We start from the raw sequence: 17,728 nt of genomic DNA, 5'->3' as shown, positions 1-17,728 counted from the left end.
ATAGACAAAAAACTGTACTTGAAAAATAACTAAATAAAATTTAAATTTAAAAAAAAAAATGAAACCCTTATAAAAGAGTTCACCCTATAGCATTACCCTAATGGTTCTTTACTGAAACAGTGTGTCCAGTCTACCTGGGAAGCAGGCTACAGAGACTGGCATAGGAATGATGCACAGGGAATAGAGGAAACAATGACCTAGTGGGGTCTGTCAGAGTAGGTTTCCATTCTCCAAGCAATGAGTCACAGAGTTACTCTACTCTGAGTATTTGTGCCCCCTCAAAATTCTTATGTTGAAAACCTAATGGTCTAATTTGATGGCATTAGGAGGCAAGGACCTCTGGGAAATGACTCTGTTATGAGGGCGGAGCACTGAGGAATGGAATTAGATCGGGGGCGTGGGGTGGGAGGTGGGGGGAGTTCAGCAGAGGACATGGGGAGATAAATGGTAATGGAAAAACAACAAAAATAAATAGGAGGGGCATGAGGAAGCTCCCTGCACCCCCTGCCATGAGAGAGTGGAGAGAGGTCTGCAACCTGGAAGCAGGCCCCCACCGGACTGTCCTGGCACTCTGGTCTCACACCCGCAGCCTCCAGAACTGGGAGCAATCAAGTTCTGTTGTTTGTAAGCCACGCCCAGCCTGTGATATTTCATCACAGCAGCCCAAACCAACCAAACAAACAGAGGAACACAATTACACTAAACCCGCAGTCTAGAAATCATGTGAATGGAGGCAGTGGGTTCATAAAAACCAGGGAGATACGCATCTAAGATGAAAACCTGAGCAGTAATAAAAATAAAACAGTATAATAAAAATCAGAGCATTGTGAAACTCTTATAGACTGTAACAGGGAGACTAGGAAATAAAAACAGGGTTGAGAGAAGTTGGAAAAATGCTTTGGATCCCGGTTACCTGTCTCTAGATCCAAGCAGTCCCGCCCGCCCCTGGGGCCTCCCCGAACCTGCCGGCTCTCAGCTGACTGCTCAGCTCTGACCCCATGCAACCCACCAAAGTTCCAGTTCCTCCAACCCCTTCCCAATTCATATTACACACTGCACTGGTGGGCATGAGATCTGCCTTCCACTGGCTGTCAGAGTGGCTCCTTATCCCAGTCAAAGAGCAAAAGTCTGGTAACAATCCCTGCTGAGAATCTCCGCAGAGATGTAGGAGAGAGCAAGGGCGACTCTTCCGTTCCCGACGGACCACCAGGCCTGTGGAGAGTTCTTTAGTCTGTCTAGACAACTTACCTGATCAAGTGGTGGCCAGGTCAGAATAACACGCTGCCTTACTATTGCTTTCCTTCCTGCCTGCCTCGCTTCCCTCCCACCCAACGCTTGCTTCCCAGGGACTGCCCTTCCCAGTACAGTCTTCCATTACGTTAGCTTTGCCTCAGGCTATGGTTTCCAGTAAACCCCAGCTAAGAAACACCAAAGCACTGAAAAAGAGATACTAATCTAAAAACGTATTACTACTACTACTTTTCTTCTGCACCCTAACTGCGGTTAACAAACTCATCATCGATTTACACCAACCCAAAACCTGGGAGTCAAACACCCTTTCTTGCTGTCCCTCCACCAGCCCACCAAACCAGTCACTCTAGCCTGCCAATTTCACCCCCAAAGTAGGTTTTTAACTGTCTGCCTCCTCCTCAGCCCTATCACCACATCTCCAGTGCAGGGGGAGCCCCCTAAATGGTCTCTCTTCCTTGGTCTTTCCCGAATCCACCCATCAAACTGCAGCCAGATGAGTATTTTTTTCATCATGATCCTAATCATTTAGACAGTTGATGAGTTCCCATCAGCTACATCAATAGTGACCAACTTTTTTTTTCTCCTCAGTCTTGAGGGATCCAACATACTCATAACTGGGACTCAGGGGCCAAGGGGATATAGAGGGATGGTACCAAAATACAAGTACCAGCATTTCTAAAGGAAATTCTGCTCCCCTACTTTATACTATATCCACCTATTTGTTGTTTCGTTTAGTTGTTTTGTTTTCTTTCTGATAGTGCCCCTTCTCCCTTCACCTGGGCAGGGCAGGGTTGCTGGGTCATCCAGGTGGTCATGTGACTACCAAGCTCTCCATCTCCACGCAGTGACCATTCTGGGGATGCACCCATGACACCTGCTGGCCCCTCTGCCTAGAGGGTCTTCCACACTTCCCTCGGGTCCTTCCTACACACTCTTACTTCCTTTAGGTTATCATTCTCTGCAGGAGTCCTCCTCAAGGCTGCAAGCTGCCTCCGCTCCGTGCTCCAGGGGCACTCTGTGTGCACCTCCAGGCCAGCACTGTGTCACAAAGACAGTATCTCCCCAGGAGCAAGGCACCTGCTAGGAAGTTTCTATTAGGTCTTTCACGAAGGCCAGGTGGTGAGGAAAGACTGACTGCAAAAAGTAATCTGGGATTCCTCTGGAGTAAATACACTCTGGAAATATAACTACTCACAGAGTAAAATACCCATCTCTATGAATCCCTTTAATAAAGTAACAGAACTGTCTCACACTTTAAGATTTAGAGATAATTTTAAACTTAGAGGAAAGAAAAGTCCCATAAAACAAGAACATTTCCTAATCCTCTACTTCTACTTCCCCTTTCCCCAGTATATTCCAAACACTGACTGCTCTTTAAGGATCTTTTGATCCAAATGTCCACAGTTAGGGGCCTAGTTAACTGGTAAGACATGATTCAGACACTTTCGGTGTTATTTATGGCACTCAAATCTCCATGTAAAAACATGGAGAAATGCTTGTATGGAAAGTCTTTAAAAATGGGATGAATGTTGCATATAAAGTCTAGGAGTTTTACACACACACACACACGTTCCAGGGAAATAATCACTCCAATGCTGAAAGCAATATTAATGATAGAAATGTGGGCTTTTTCCTTTCTACGTTTTAATGCACTTTTATTACCTTTATAATACAAATAATTAACTGGAATCCTAAAAATATTTGCAATGTATTTGAAAGGAAGCATAAAGATGTACCTCATTAAAATTCTAATACAGTAAATCTCATTTTATAAGAGTTATTCATGATAACTGAGTGACCAGGATTAACCCAGTCAGAGAAAGACAAGCACCATGCAATGGCACTCATATGTGAAATCTAATTAACAAAATAAACTAACAAACTAAATACAGAACAGACTGACAGCTGTTGCAGGGGGTGGCATGGAGCTTGGTGAAAGGTGAAGGGATTAGGCAAAAAAAAAAAAAAAACCCTCAGACACAGATAACAGCTTGGTGATTACCAGAGGGAAAGAGGGTGGAGGGAGAAAGAGGGTAAAGGTGGGATAAACGGTGATGGAAAAAGACTTGACTTGGGGTGGTGAACACCAATAAAATATGCACATGATGTATTATAGAATTCTAAAAAAAAAGAAAAGTAAATTCAAATACAGTAAAACCTCATTCTGTAACAATTATTCATTATAATTGAGTGACCCAGGTAACACGGAGGTGAGTGAATGAACTTCACCACCTTTTTGACAGACATATTTGGACAAGTGCTAGTCACTTTCCTAGCCTCTTTGGTTGAGCTGCGATGTCATCAAAGACGCAGATCAGATGTGCAGGACACAGGGCTGAAGGACTCAGCTTCATCACTGGTCTGCTACTATATACGTCGAGAGCTCTGCGGAAAAGACTGCAGAAAGGCAGATTCGGCATGGTGCTTTTCTTCGTGGGACACAGGGCTGTCCCTGGGAGTTATTAAACTGTATGTGAAGCCCACCCTGGGAAACACACTTCCAGAAGGTTCCCAATGCCTGCGTTTTGGGCTAAATTGAAGAAGTATAGTAGCTATTCTGCCCCAGCCTCCATCACCCCAGCAGACCTATTTCACCATTGGCTTTGACTGCTCGTCTTGCTTGAAGTGCCTTCAGCCTCCACCCTCTCCTGCGCTTTGACTTCCTGCAGCATTCACGGCGCTGGCTAGCTGCTCCTCTTCCCCCCTTCTCTTCCTGTGTCTTCTATCTCCTGTCATTTCCCTCAAACTCTGATTTGAATGAAAGGATAAGCGTCTAATATGAAGCCAGTTGCTATCTTGTTCTTTGTCTTTGGAATGCCAAAGGAAAAAGTCACAAATCTGCAATATTATCCATTAACTTGCTACTCGAAGAGTGGTCTGTGGACCAGAAGTATCTGCGTCACCTGGGAGCTTGTTAGAAATACAGAATATCAGGCTCCAGGCCTACTCAATCAGAATCTGCATTTTAAAAACGTCCTGATGTGATTCCAAGGCACATTAAAGGGAAGTACTGATTTCGGTGTCTCTGCCTAGGTTGTTTCCAGTTGCCAAAGGTCTGTGGCTCTACTTACACACTTAATGCTGTTCTAACCCAAAAAATGGAGAGACTGTGCCTGCCCTTCACCTTACCAGTTAATCAGGAAGCACGCTCATTAGTCACTCAGTCTAGCAGCAGGGATGGAGGCGTGAGGATGTGCAGATCTGTGCTCTGGGAACAGGGCTTTCTGCCAGGGCTGCTGAGATTTCAAATGAGGTTAAATCAGCTAAGCTCTGCACTGGTCCAGACTGTGGAAACACAAGTTACCGATTCCTACAATGATAGATGCTTTAACATGTTTTCCGAATTCCATAAAAATTAAACTAGGTACTATGTTCTACCCTATATTTCAGAAGTGTAAATATATAAATCAAATATTCAGAAATTGGAGAAATTTAGGGGAAACCCAGAGAAAAAACACTTTCTCATTGATTTTTTTCTTGGTCTTCAGCTGGTTCCTAGGTGAGTTAAACCTTGAGGAAATACAAATTGACTCTAGTTCATAAATCGAGTCTTCACAAATTATCAAAAATGTATGGCTGGACATATTAAATTCATTTTAAAAATCACTAATGGAATATTTTGCTCCAATTTAAATATATCCTCTCCAGCACTTAGAATAATATCTATATTTATGGCAGCACCTCAACCAGACACCAAACCAAATAACATGTACTTTTTAATTAGACTCTTTATTTTAATATAGCTGTAGATTCACAAGAAGTTTTAAGAAATACAGAGATTGTTTACCCAGCTTCCAAGTTTTCTCTGAAAAACTGTAGCACGTACCACAAACGAGAGGTTGCAAACCACACAGTCTACATACAGAACACATGACCAGAATCTCTCCTATTGCCCTTTTCTAGTGGCACCCAGGCCAGCCCTCCCCCACCCCAGGTCCTCCCTGACTCCCCACCACCATTCATCTACTCTCCATCTCCAAGGTTTTGTTATTTTAAAGATGTTATGTGAATGAATGTCAATTTTGGGGGCTGATTTTTTCACTCAGCATAATTCTCTGGAGAGTCATTCATGTTGATTCATATGTCAATAGTTTGCTTTTATTTCCCGCTGTGTAATATTCCACCAATCTACAACAGTTTAAACACTCACCCACAGAGGGATACGTGGGTCGGTTCCAGTTTTTATATATAATATATAAAACTACTATGAACAATCATATACAGGCATTTGTGTAAGTTTTCATATCTCTAGCATAAATGCCCAAGAGTACATTTACTGGGTCACATGGTAGTTGCATATTTAATTTTACAAGAAACTGCCAGTTTTGCAGGGGGGCTGTACCATTATATTCCCACCAGCAATGCGTAAGTGATTGTTTCTTCACATCCTCACAAGCATTTAGTGTTTTCACTATTTTTAATTTTAGCCATTCTAGTAAATGTGTCATAATACCTCATTACAGTATCAGTGTGCATCTCCCTAATGGCTAATGATGTGGAGATCATTTTGTGGGCTTATTTATCATCTGTGTAACACCTTCAGTGAAGTGTCCCTTTCATAACTTTTGTCTATTTCTCTAACTCGAACTATCTTGTTTTTTACTGCTTTAAAAATTATTTACATACCTACATACTGTCCTGTTGGATATGTAGTTTGCTACTGTTCCCTCCTAACTTTGTGATTAGCTTGTCTAATCATCCTTTTAACAGTCTTATGAAAAGCAGACATTTTTAATTTTGATAGGGTTTCTTTATGTTTTTTCTTTTATGGATGATGCTTTTGGTATCAAGTTTGAAAAAATCTTTTCCTAACCCTAGATCCTGAAGATTGACTTCTATTTTTTTCCTTTTAGGTTTATTCCTTTATACTTTACATCAAGTCTTTAGTCCATTTGAGTTTTATATAATGTATGGAATTTAGGTTGGGCTTCTTTCTTTCTTCCTTTCTTTTTCTGTTTGCCCATGTATGTTCTACCGCTCTCAAACCATTTCTTGAAAAGCCTACCTTTCCTCCACTGAATTGATTTGCAGCTTTGTCAAAAATCAGTTGAGCATATTTTGTGGATATATTTCTGGGTTCTTTTCTGTGTCATTTCCATAAATATCACACTATCTTGATAATGCAGCTATATAATTCTAGGTAGAAGGATTCCTCCTACCTCTTTTTTAAGATTATTTTAACCAGCTTAGGGTCTAACCTTTTCCATCTAGGCTTTAGAATAAGGTTGGCTATATTTACAAAAGCATAGGAACATAGGAGCAGGGAGGGTTTTGACAAAAAGGGCTCCTGCTGTTCAGCCACCCTCTCCCGATCCTTTGGCTAGGGGGCTGGGGAAGCAGGCTTTTTTCTTCCTATTTTACCTGTGCCCGGGCACTCTGGTATTATCAGCAGCAACAAGGGTGCTCAGGAAAGCCACTGCTGTGTTGTTCCTCAGTCCCCTGGGCCCCAGGAAGCCTGCCTTCTTTCCAGTTTTCTAGCGCTTGTTTCTGGTATTATGTCTAAGAGGAGGGCTTTGGAAGAATGGTTGCAGAAGTTCCAATGTAAATGTTTAATGTTATTTGTGGTGTAAAAAGAAAGAATAATCACAGAAATATGCAGAAATAAACTTTTAGACACCTTCCACTATTTATAAAATGCTACCTTGTGGTCACTTAATAACCACAGAAGGACAAACAGAAGCAAAGCAAAACAAAACTGAACTAAACTAAACTCTGCTTCCCCAGGCCCCGCCCAGCACAAGGACAGGCACATGTGCTCAATGAGTATCTGCTAATTTACTTACTGATGCTCCTCACTTAAGAAACTTTTGAAATGTCCTAGGCTCTCTTTGGAAATGAACTCTACGTTCCTGGAACACAAGAGAGGACCAAAATAAAGACACAAGTATTCTGCCCCGCCCCCCAGGGGCGGGGCAAAAGTAGATTTAACGGTTGTGAGTACAAAATACACAGACATTTTTCTTGTATTATTTGTTAATCGTTGTATTATTTTCTAGACAAACAACTATAATCCTACTTTTGTCCTACCTGTATTGTACAGTGATGAAAGCAAAATGCAAAACAGTGTATATAATAAGCTATCTGTTTAAAATAAAAAGCAAACATGAATATATGTATGTATTTGCTTATTTTTGAAGAATAGTCCAAAAATGGGGAGTTAGGGGACTACTGAGGTGGGAAAGAGAGATTAGAAAGTCTTTTCTGAGTATATTTTTACATAGTTTTGGCTTCTGAAACATTTAAGTACTTTACATATTCAAAATTTAATATAAAAAGATAAAAATGTAAATCTCACAATTTAATATATACAGAAATAAATGAACCTAAACCTCTATATCAAATTAATAACCACAGTGAAGAAAGATTTTGTCTTCTGAACATAGTACTCCGATTGTATGCCTTCGGAATGAATGACCTACATTCTAAAAACAAAAAAACTTGCAAAGAAACTCTGAACTTTACTTGGCATATATTCATTGACAGTTGTGATACTGACGCTTGGTAAAACTATTCTGTATGCATCACAGGATAAAAGCATATACACATTTATGTCCCCTCCCCCATCCCGCTCTATGCAGTACCAGGGTCTAGAAGCCGAGCTCCAGACACAGTGAACATCCAGGTCTTGGTTTCACCATTAAACACCATTAAAAGAACTAAGGCTCCTTCGAAAAAGGTCTGGGGCTCCAGGTGTGGGACAGAAAATGGACGAGATGAGTGATGCTGAAGTACCTGACTGTACCAGAAAGCAAAGAAGTGCTCAAAGACTAATGGGAACTTCGCAACCTCACTTCTCTCCAGAAGGTTTTAAGAACCTTTTTCTTTAGCCTGAATGTTCTTCAGTTTCGCAAGAATTGGTCTGAATTTACAGTTGCCTTCATCCATTCTGCTGGGCTCTCAGAACTCATCAGTCTGAAGATTTGGATTATTTCCCAGAGCACAAGAGGAGCTTCTGTTATTGATTTGACATTTTCAGCTCTTTGCTTACTGCTGTATCTTCTGGAATTCCACATATTTAGATATCAGATCAACTTGACTAAGCCTGTCTCTTTGCCCTTCTTTCAAGTTTTCTGCCTCCCTTTTGCTCTGTGTTCTAGAAAATACCTTATAGTCATCTTTCAAATCTTTCATTATTTTAACTTCAGCAAACAAATGTCTAATTTTCAAAAGTTCTTCCTTATTCTTTGATTGTTCCTGTTTTACTACATCCTATTATTTTCCAGATATGACTTTCCGAAACATCCTCTAAGGAATTTTTTAAAATATTCTCTTCTATTTCTTATTTATGTGTTCCTTTCAAAAATACGTGTTCTCCTAAAACACCAATCCGAAAGAACCTATGCACCCCAATGTTCACAGCAGCACAATTTACAATAGCCAAGAGCTGGAAGCAACCTAGGTGCCCATCAGTAAATGAATGGATCAAAAAATTATGGTACATATACACAATGGAATTCTATGCAGCAGAAAGAAAGAAGGAGCTCCTACGCTTTGCAACATCATGGATGGAACTGGAAAGCATTATGCTGAGTGAAATAAGCCAGGGGTTGAAAGACAAATACCATATGATCTCACCTTTAACAGGAACCTAAACAACAAAACAAGCAAGCAGAATAAAAACAAAGACACTGAAATAGCGAACAGGAGGACAGTGACCAGAGGGGAAAGGGGAGGGAATTTCAGGGGGAAAAGGGGAAGGATTTACAGGAACTAGTTAGTATAAAGGACACATGGACAAAATCTAGGGGTGGAAATGGGAGGGAGGTGGGGAGCACTGGAGGGGTGGGCTGGGATGGGAGTAAAAGACAGAAAACTGTACTTGAACAATAATTAAATTTTAAAAATTTAAAAAATATGTATATAAAAAACCTGTTTATCACTTTCGTGCTGCTGTTTGTGTCTTGTCACATATCTTGTGGATATATCTGATCAAAGAACATGCTGGCTTTTTCTCTATGGCTGTTATTGGTTTCTTCTGCTTTCTAGTCTCACTACAGGCCATAAGGCAGCTAGCTGGCAGGGAGTTCTGTGTACAGAGCAATTGGCCTTGTCAAAAGGCAGGGTTTACTTCAGGTTGAGCAAAAGGGGCCTTCAAATACCAAGAAGGCAAGGGGTTCACTTGAAGCCTGTGCACTCCCCTCATCAGCTCCAATTATCCCCCAGGCTGTCCCTCTGATCGTTGAGAAAAGAAGTCCCCAGTCTTCAACTTGGGTAAAATGCTAGCTCTCTTCCACAGGGTAGGGCTGTAGGCAGAGGACAACGGTGCCAGTACGGGCTGAACTTAACTGGTCATTCCACCTCCTCCATTCACTGTGCTCAGACCCCACTGAGCATCTTCTCTCCACTTGAAATACCTGTCACGGCCAATGGAAGTCTGAATACAAGGTGTGGTGAATTTTCAAAAACCCTCAGTCATAAAAGGATTCTCAATGCCCCTGCTAAGAAATTAATGAACCCAACTGTTTTTATTCTTACTCTTTTTTAAATTTCTGTAATATCTGAGATGAAAAGAAACTTGTGCCAACTTCAGGGTTGCCAGTTTTTATGTCACTAAACTTCCCCGGATGACTTTACCCAAGAGTCATCATTCATCAGGCAGAACCGCTGCCTCAGGTCCCACCTCTAATCCTATTACCTCCATTAACAACGATAACCAATCAACGTTGGCTTTGAGCATTTATTTATGTATCAAATACTAACCTAGTGCTTATATATTAGCCAGACACTACTCTGATACTTTACAAATATTAATATTTCTAACAACTTTAGAAAGTAGTAGGTATCGTAATGTTTCTCATTTACGGATGAGGAAGCTGAGCTACAAAGAAGCTAGGTAACTTACCCAAAGTCACACAGCTCAGATAGCAAAGCTCAGATTTGCACTTTGGTAGCCTGGCTCTAGTCTATGAATCATCACATTAAGGAGAAAAAAAATTCTTCCTCCTTAACATGAGAAAAAAATTAAGGTGTGCAATTATAGCTACCGCTTCCTAAACACCCACAGTATAGCAGACTTTCACATATATGACTGCTAATTCTGACAAAGCACCCCAAAGACAGAAGTTACTGTTCCCATTTTGAAGACAAGTAAACCAAGGCTCTGACCAGGATGCCTCCAATCACACAGCTGGTCGGGGAGCTCAACCTGGAACCCAGAATGGCCTGGCTTTAAAGTCCTTGCTCTTTCCAAAATGTTTTGTTGCCACCCTCATCATTGGGGGAAAGAGAAAGAGACTTTTACTCCATTTAACACAGCAATCTGCAGCGTGAAAAATGCTGCCCCTAGATCCGGCCCACGCCTCTGGTCTAACACCTTGAGAATTTTATTTTTAGATCAGCCTTCCCAAAGGTTTCATTTTTTCTTTTAGAACACCATTCCCTGAGGGCTCAAAGCAGCATGAGAACCGACATTATTTTTATGCAGAGTTGATGAAATGAACAAAAAAAAAGATAGAGCGGTGGCTAAAAGAAGGACATTTCTGGGAGTAAAATTATACTTCCACAATTAAGTATGCCTAACATGATAAGGAAAATTCCACTCTCTCTCATCCTCAGACATTATTTTCATAATGTTCACTAAGAATTAAACAGCCTGGATAATTTTCAGAAATCCAAACAGTTGGTTAGAGTTGGGTAAACTATGTAAATGAAGAATGCTTTAGATCTCAAAACATTTTAGGTGTATGCTTTAGAACTCTGAAGTCAGTCTAATTGTCTGACAGATAAAATGCTTCAAAATGCAACTCCTAAGGCTGCTACTCAGTGTGTGTATGTGTGTGTGTATGAGATACTTTAGGGATGACATTAATTTAACTTCATAAAAGGAAGGTAAAAAGGGAATATATTTAATTCTTTTTACATTTGTGAAGATTTATCAAACAGATAGTTATCTCCCATAAAAATAATACAACACCAAGAAATATTTGATCCTCTTAGTAATTTCGATAGATGTGAGAAAGATAAAGACTCAAAAATGGGATGCTGGAGCCCTGGCTGGTGTAGCTCAGTGGATTGAGCGCGGGACTGCGAACCAGACAATTGCGGTTTGATTCCCAGTCAGGGCACATGACAGGGTTGCAGGCAGGTTCCCTGCAGGCCAGTTCCCAGCAGGGGACGCAGGAAAGGCAACCATACATTGATGTTTCTCTCCCTCTCTCCTTCCCTTCCCCTCTAAAGATAAATAAATAAAATCTTTTAAAAAAAAGATATTTAAAAAAAATGGGATGCTTCGCAGACTGGAGACCAGGCTCCTAAATGAAATGATATAAATCAATAACTAAAGAAAGTTTTCACAGTGGTTGGTAAGTGAACATAGCACGACACAGGAAGCAGCACGACACAGGAAGCAGCCTTTGTGAGCCTAGTGCTGCCACCTCTGCATGGTTTGTAGTGAGATCTGCTACATGTTAAGATGGACTATAACACACGCCAGGTACCAAGGAAGAATACAAGAGAGAAGCAGATATAGTCCTCACCTTCAAAAGTTTTCTAACATACAAAGAGCAATGAAAAAGCTACTCTTTCCAAGTTCATTAAGGCAATCTTTTATCTTCAGATGCATGAATTCTTTATTATTACAGGCAATGTTATGCAGTTCTTAAAATTGATGATACATAATGAAGAATTATAAGTAAATAAAAAGAGAAGATGTCAAAGAGTGACCATCGTTTGAGACTGACCATTCAGTCTCACTGAAATAAAAAGAAAGTTGCAATGTTATTTTTTGCCTTGCATGTTTCCAAAGGTTTAATAAAGATGGAAATAATTCTGGCAAACTAGTACTCCACTAATAAAAATGCCACCTCACTGTAATTCAATAAGCTTTATCGACAGCCTTAAAAAACACTCCCAAGGTATTTCTTCCAGGCAAAAACAAAAACAAAACCTGTGGCAAACCAATGGTCCTGCCAAGCACAACAAAAAAAAGATGGATACATTTTTTAAAACCTCTCTGAAGGCATCTAAGAGCTACCAAAGCAGTGAGAATCTGAGAGGCCCCGATGTGGGAGAGACGGAAATGTGAGGCACTTGGTGATACTTCTCCCCTGGAGGCAGGAGCCAATTCTAAATCGCCAGCTCTGAAGCTTTTCTCAAGGCAGCTGGAAAGCTAAAAGCCCAAAAAGTGGCAGCTGAAAGGCTTTAAAGCAGCTGGGAAGCTTAAAGTTGAGTAAGAAAGGCAGCTGGTGGCTGAGAAGCTGAGCAGAGCAGAGTCCCTCAGTCTCGGGGGCTGGGAGCTAGCATCCAGGGCTCACGGGCAGTGGGGGGAAAACTTCTGGAGGACTGCACTCGGAATAGGCAAGATCAGGAAACTGAAGAGCCCTCATAGCAACCAACACCATCCTCTAGCTAGCTCAAGTTTGTGTTTCCCAGTCTTGATTTTCCAAGTCGTTTATTTTTAAGACAAATAAAACATCAAAAGTAGTAGCTATGTAAAGGAAATATTAATAAGTTGAACAAAGGCATCATTATAAGAATGAAAAAGCAGCCCTGACTGGTGTGGCTCAGTGGATTGAGTGCTGACCTGCAAACCAAAGGATCATCAGATTGATTCCCAGTCAGAGCACATTCCTGGGTTGTGGGCCAGGCCCCCAGGAGAGGGTGCACAAGAAGCAACCACACATTGATGTTTCTAGCCCTCTCTTCCTCCCTCCCTCTCTCTCTAAAATTAAATAAATAAAGTCTTTTTAAAAATAAGAATGAAAAAGCAAGCCAAATGACAGAAACACTTAAAACTGAATAACTGACAACACTCATACTCTGAATATACATATTTTAATGCCAATAAATTTATAAGAAAAACACAAATCTAATGAAAGATGAACCAAGAAACTGAAAACTTTATAAAGATAGATATCCAAATAGACACATGCACACACACATATATACATATACACACACACCAAAAACAGGGAGAGGTCCTCTTCCTCATTATTCATCAGGGAAATGCAAATAAAAACCACAGTAAGACACAAATCCAACAGAAGGGCTATATTAAAAAGACAGAAAACAGCAAGTGTTGGTCAGGATGTGGTGCAAATGAGACATCCGTCCACTTCCGTTTGGAGCAGAAATCTGTAACTGTCTGCGGAAGTTTGCCATTTTGGTAAATTGGTAGTTACGCCTGCTCTACAAGCCAGCAAACCCACTCCTGGATATACACTCACAGAAATGCTCACATTCCTGCACCAACCGTCAAGTACAACTATAATCCTAGAAGCAACATTAAAAACAGCCAAATAATAGAAAAGCAAAAATGTGTCAGTAGAAATACTGATAAATAAATGTGATATATTCCCATAAATGAAAAACTATAAGACCATGAACATGAACAAACTACTGCAACACACCACATTGGTCTCAGAAATATGACACTTTGCAAAAGACAGACACAAAAATGTATATATAACATTATCCCGTTAATATAACATTCAAAAACAGGCAAAATAAATCTATGGTGTTAGTGATTATTGGTTGCCTTTGGGGAAGAGTAGAAGTAATACCCAAAAAGAGGCTTCTGGGAGGTTCTGAGGGGCTCCTGACGTGCTGATAATATTCTCTCAATCTGTGCAGTAGGATATACATGTATTCATTTCCCAAATTTTACTGAACTTTGACCCTATGATTCGTACATCTTCCTCTTTGATGGTATAAGCACATGAAAAAATACTCAACATCACTGTCATTAGGTAAAGTCATATTAAAACCACAATGAAATATTTCATACCCACTAGCATGGCCATAATAAATAAGACAGACAGTAACAGGGAAGAGAAGATGAGAAATAGGGACCCTCCTGTAATGCGGGAGCAAGGTAAGATGATGGGGCCACTTCAGAAACCAGGTTGGCAGTTTCTCAAGTATTTAAACATAAACCCCCATAAAATTCAGCAATTCCACTCCTAAGTATTGACCCAAGAGAAATGACAATGCGTGTCCATACGATGCACGCACATGAGTGTTCACAGCAGTGTCATTTTTAACAGCACACGCCTGGAAACCACCTAAATGTCCATCACCTGGTATATGGACATACAAAATGTAATACATCTTTTCGGTGGAATACTACTTGGCAACGAAAAGAAATAAAATACAGATACATGCTATGCCATGAATAAACCTCAAAATACTAGAGTTAACAAAAACCTATCACAAAAACCCCACAAATTCCACTCACAGAAAAGTTCAGAAAAGGCAACTGTACAGGGACACAGAGTAGATTAACAGTTGCCTGGGACTAGGTACAGAAGGGGGATTAACTATGAAAATGTACCAGGGATCTTACGGAGGTAAGAAAATGTTGTCAGACTGATCATGGTGCCGGTCGAGCCACTTACTAAAACTACTGACCTGTATTCTTGAAATGGCTGAGTTTTATATTATGTTAAATATTATCTCAGTAAACTTGTTAAAGATTTCAAGTACATGATAGCAAGAATATGGAACCAACCTAACCGTTCACATTAAAGAAAGAGACTGAATTATGAGATTTCTAAATAATAGTAATAACATTCTATTATTTATATAATAGAATGTTGTATAGCCATTAAAGCCGTTTTTGAGGAGTAATGTCACAGGACGAGAATGTCGAGTGAGGAAAACAGACTCCAAACCTGTATACACAGTATGATCTACGTTTTCTCAATTTTTAAGAGATTAGAAGAAACATATCAAAATATCATGAGATGTTTTCTGACCAGTAGGATTATTGGTGATACACTTTTTTCTTTTCTTTTCCAAATCTTATAAATTGAGTAGTTCATTTATATTCAAGAAAAAATCACTGAAGAATATTTCATATCTTATATATCAACATTTATTTTCAATGACCGTAAGACATAAACCTTTAAAACAAACTCTACTCCTTAGAAAAGGTTTTAAGAAAGCAAAATCGGCATTTCCCTGCTTATCTCATCATGCCTGTTGTCTGAGGGTAGAACCCAACACAGCACTTAAAGATCTGGAAACCGATGACAGGACTGACTGAAATGTACCCTACCCTTTAGGCAAGTGTTACTGCTATTACTATGCAAGCAAGGTACTCTCATCAGCAAAGGGCAGGAGAGACATATGAGTAGACTATATAACTTTGTTATCCCCAAAAGCACAACATTTAAATATAGTTATTTATCCAGTCATTGCTTTGAAAAGAACCCTATATTTCTCCTAATATTTACCAACTAATTAACAAAATAGTGCCTGCTGTCTTGTATTAATCTCTAGATCACCTTTCTGGTTCCCACAAATATCCCCTGGGAATCAATGCAAATTTTTTAAAAAAGAAAAAAAACCCATGTTTTGTTTTTTGCTATTCAGCAATAGTTGCATTTGTTTAAAATTTTTCAATCCAGTGTTAGAGTCCTCTGAATTTCTGGGCACAGTCCCAATCATCACTCCACTTTTTAAACCTGTTCCCTTTAGAAATTCTGACTCATCTGATCTCATACGCCTGTCGCCACAAGGGTTAGACATTTCATTTTCTCTAGTAGTCATAGAACTAGCACAGTGAAAGTTTCCAAGGCCTTAAAATAAGCTCCATCAAATTGGTATTCCTTCTAAAAATGCTGGTACTCTCTTCTCCACTGCTTCTTAACACAAATGATTTCGGCTAGTCCTTTGCAAGAAATAAAAAGTCAGCCAGGGCCACAGGATGCTCTCTAGTGAGCGCGTCCATGCCCCCCTTCCAGACGCCCACTGCACCCACCTTAGCAGTGGTCAGAGCACCTGGCTGCCATTTCCAAACTGTGTCATAGCGCAGGCTACTTAATTTCTCAGTTCCTCGTCAGAAAAATGGAGGTGATCGTTGTGTGTCCTAGTTCATGAAGCTGTTGTAAGGGTTGAATGCCGCGGCAGGTATAAAGTCCTGTCCACAGCCAGTGCTCAGCAAACATGAGCCAGCAGTTCTCTGAAGCCAGGAAAGAAAAACATGTCCTCCACAACACAGCACTTCAGTGACACTGAGGATTCTACCCTGTCACCCTTGCAAGTGACTACTGTCCCTATCTCACTCCAAACCGAATTTAGGTCTGTTTCTCACTTCACAATTCCACACTGTGAATTCGACATACTTTTCTTTCTCTTCCTCTGACCACATCCACTCCAGCTTCTGCCCCCTTTATGTCAGAAGAGTGACCTTCAATAATCTCTTTGCAGAACAAAAGAGACATAGTTTCTTTGTACTTTCAGTGATTCAAACACAGTGGAAGTCTATATATTCCTTCCTAGACCTTCTACAAACAGTCTACGACAACCATGCCCAGAGTCTTTCTGTCTCCAGATGCAACTATACTAGAGCTTACCTGCTGTTTCACACCTGCTGCTGATGACTGTAACCGTCCTGAGAGCTCCAGCCACGTCATTTCAACAAAAATGGCCGGGACAACAGCCTTGTACCAGGCACTGTACTAACTGCTGGAGATCCACAGGACATGCTGTCTGTCTACTAAAAACAAATGGGGGACACACAAGCTGATGCCATGGTCTCTTCTTACTTTCTGTCCATCTGGACAATGTCACTGCCTAAGATGGTTCAAACATCATCTCTTGGCATAAGACAGTGTGTAAGACTCCCTACCTCACCACCTTCCCACCTCGCCTCCCCATATCAACCAGATACATGTTCTCCTGTGGTATAATACAAATTTTGGAGAATATGAAATCAGAATACCCTAATGAGATTACCAGAGGCTTCAAATAACCTGTATGTACAAGAGCCAACCATATTTTGCATTTTTATTTAATATTTTTATTTTAAAAAGATGCTAAAATCCTTGGTCCTGTTACATGTAAACTTAATTCCTTACCATAGTAAATTCCAATAAACATAAGAGATGTATGGAATTACACTCGTCCCCTCTTATCCACCGTTTCACTTTCTGTAGTTTCGGTACCTGCAATCAACTGTGGTCCTAAAATATTAAATGGGAAATTCCAGAAATTAACAATTCATAAGTTTTTAATTGCATGCTGTGCCCAGTAGAGCGATGAAGCCTCGCACCATCCCCCTCCATCCTGCCCAGGATGCAATCACTGCTTTGTCCTGCATGTCCTCCCTGTGTTTGTCCTACCTGCCCTTCAGTTACTTAGTAGCTGCCTCAGTTATCAAATCAGTTGCTGTGGTACCTTGGAGTTTGTGTTCAAGGAACCCTTATTTTACTTCATAATGGCCACAGAGCACAAGAGCAGTGATGCCGGCAATGCCAACGAGAAGCCATAAAGTGTTTCCTTTAAGTAAAAAGGGGAGTTAGTACAGTAAGACATTTTGAGAGAGAAGAAACCACATTTATATAACTTTCATCACAGTATATGGTTATAACTGTTCTGTTTTATTATTAGTTGTTGTTAACATCAGACTGTGCCTAAACTTTATCATAGGTATGACTGTATTGAAAAAAAACATGGTACATACAGGGTTTGAAACTGTCTGTGGTTTCAGGCAGCCACTGCGGGCCTGGAACACACCCCCTGTGGATAAGGGGGA

At 40.4% G+C, this 17,728-nt stretch overlaps 1 protein-coding gene across 6 annotated transcripts in view; it reads right to left on the bottom strand.

Moving 5' to 3' along the window:
* GPR63 (G protein-coupled receptor 63) overlaps positions 1–17,728 on the bottom strand; it is a 43,205-nt gene that overhangs the window by 11,683 nt on the left and 13,794 nt on the right. Inside the window, exon 2 of one of the 6 annotated variants that reach the window (XM_037144423.2) lies at positions 17,052–17,156. The exons of 3 other annotated variants lie outside the window; for them this stretch is intronic. The gene's annotated coding sequence lies outside the window, so the exon portion shown is untranslated. Of the gene's footprint in view, positions 1–4,380; positions 4,697–15,952; positions 16,786–17,051; positions 17,157–17,728 lie in introns of those variants that run through there. 2 more of the 6 variants (XM_053664870.1, XM_053664869.1) reach the window with 2 other exon arrangements.

Source organism: Artibeus jamaicensis, unplaced genomic scaffold (assembly GCF_021234435.1).
Source record: "Artibeus jamaicensis isolate MK-2021 breed Jamaican fruit bat unplaced genomic scaffold, CSHL_Jam_final contig_387, whole genome shotgun sequence".
NCBI classification, from domain to species: domain Eukaryota; kingdom Metazoa; phylum Chordata; class Mammalia; order Chiroptera; family Phyllostomidae; genus Artibeus; species Artibeus jamaicensis.
This window is presented reverse-complemented; position numbering and strand designations above follow the sequence as displayed.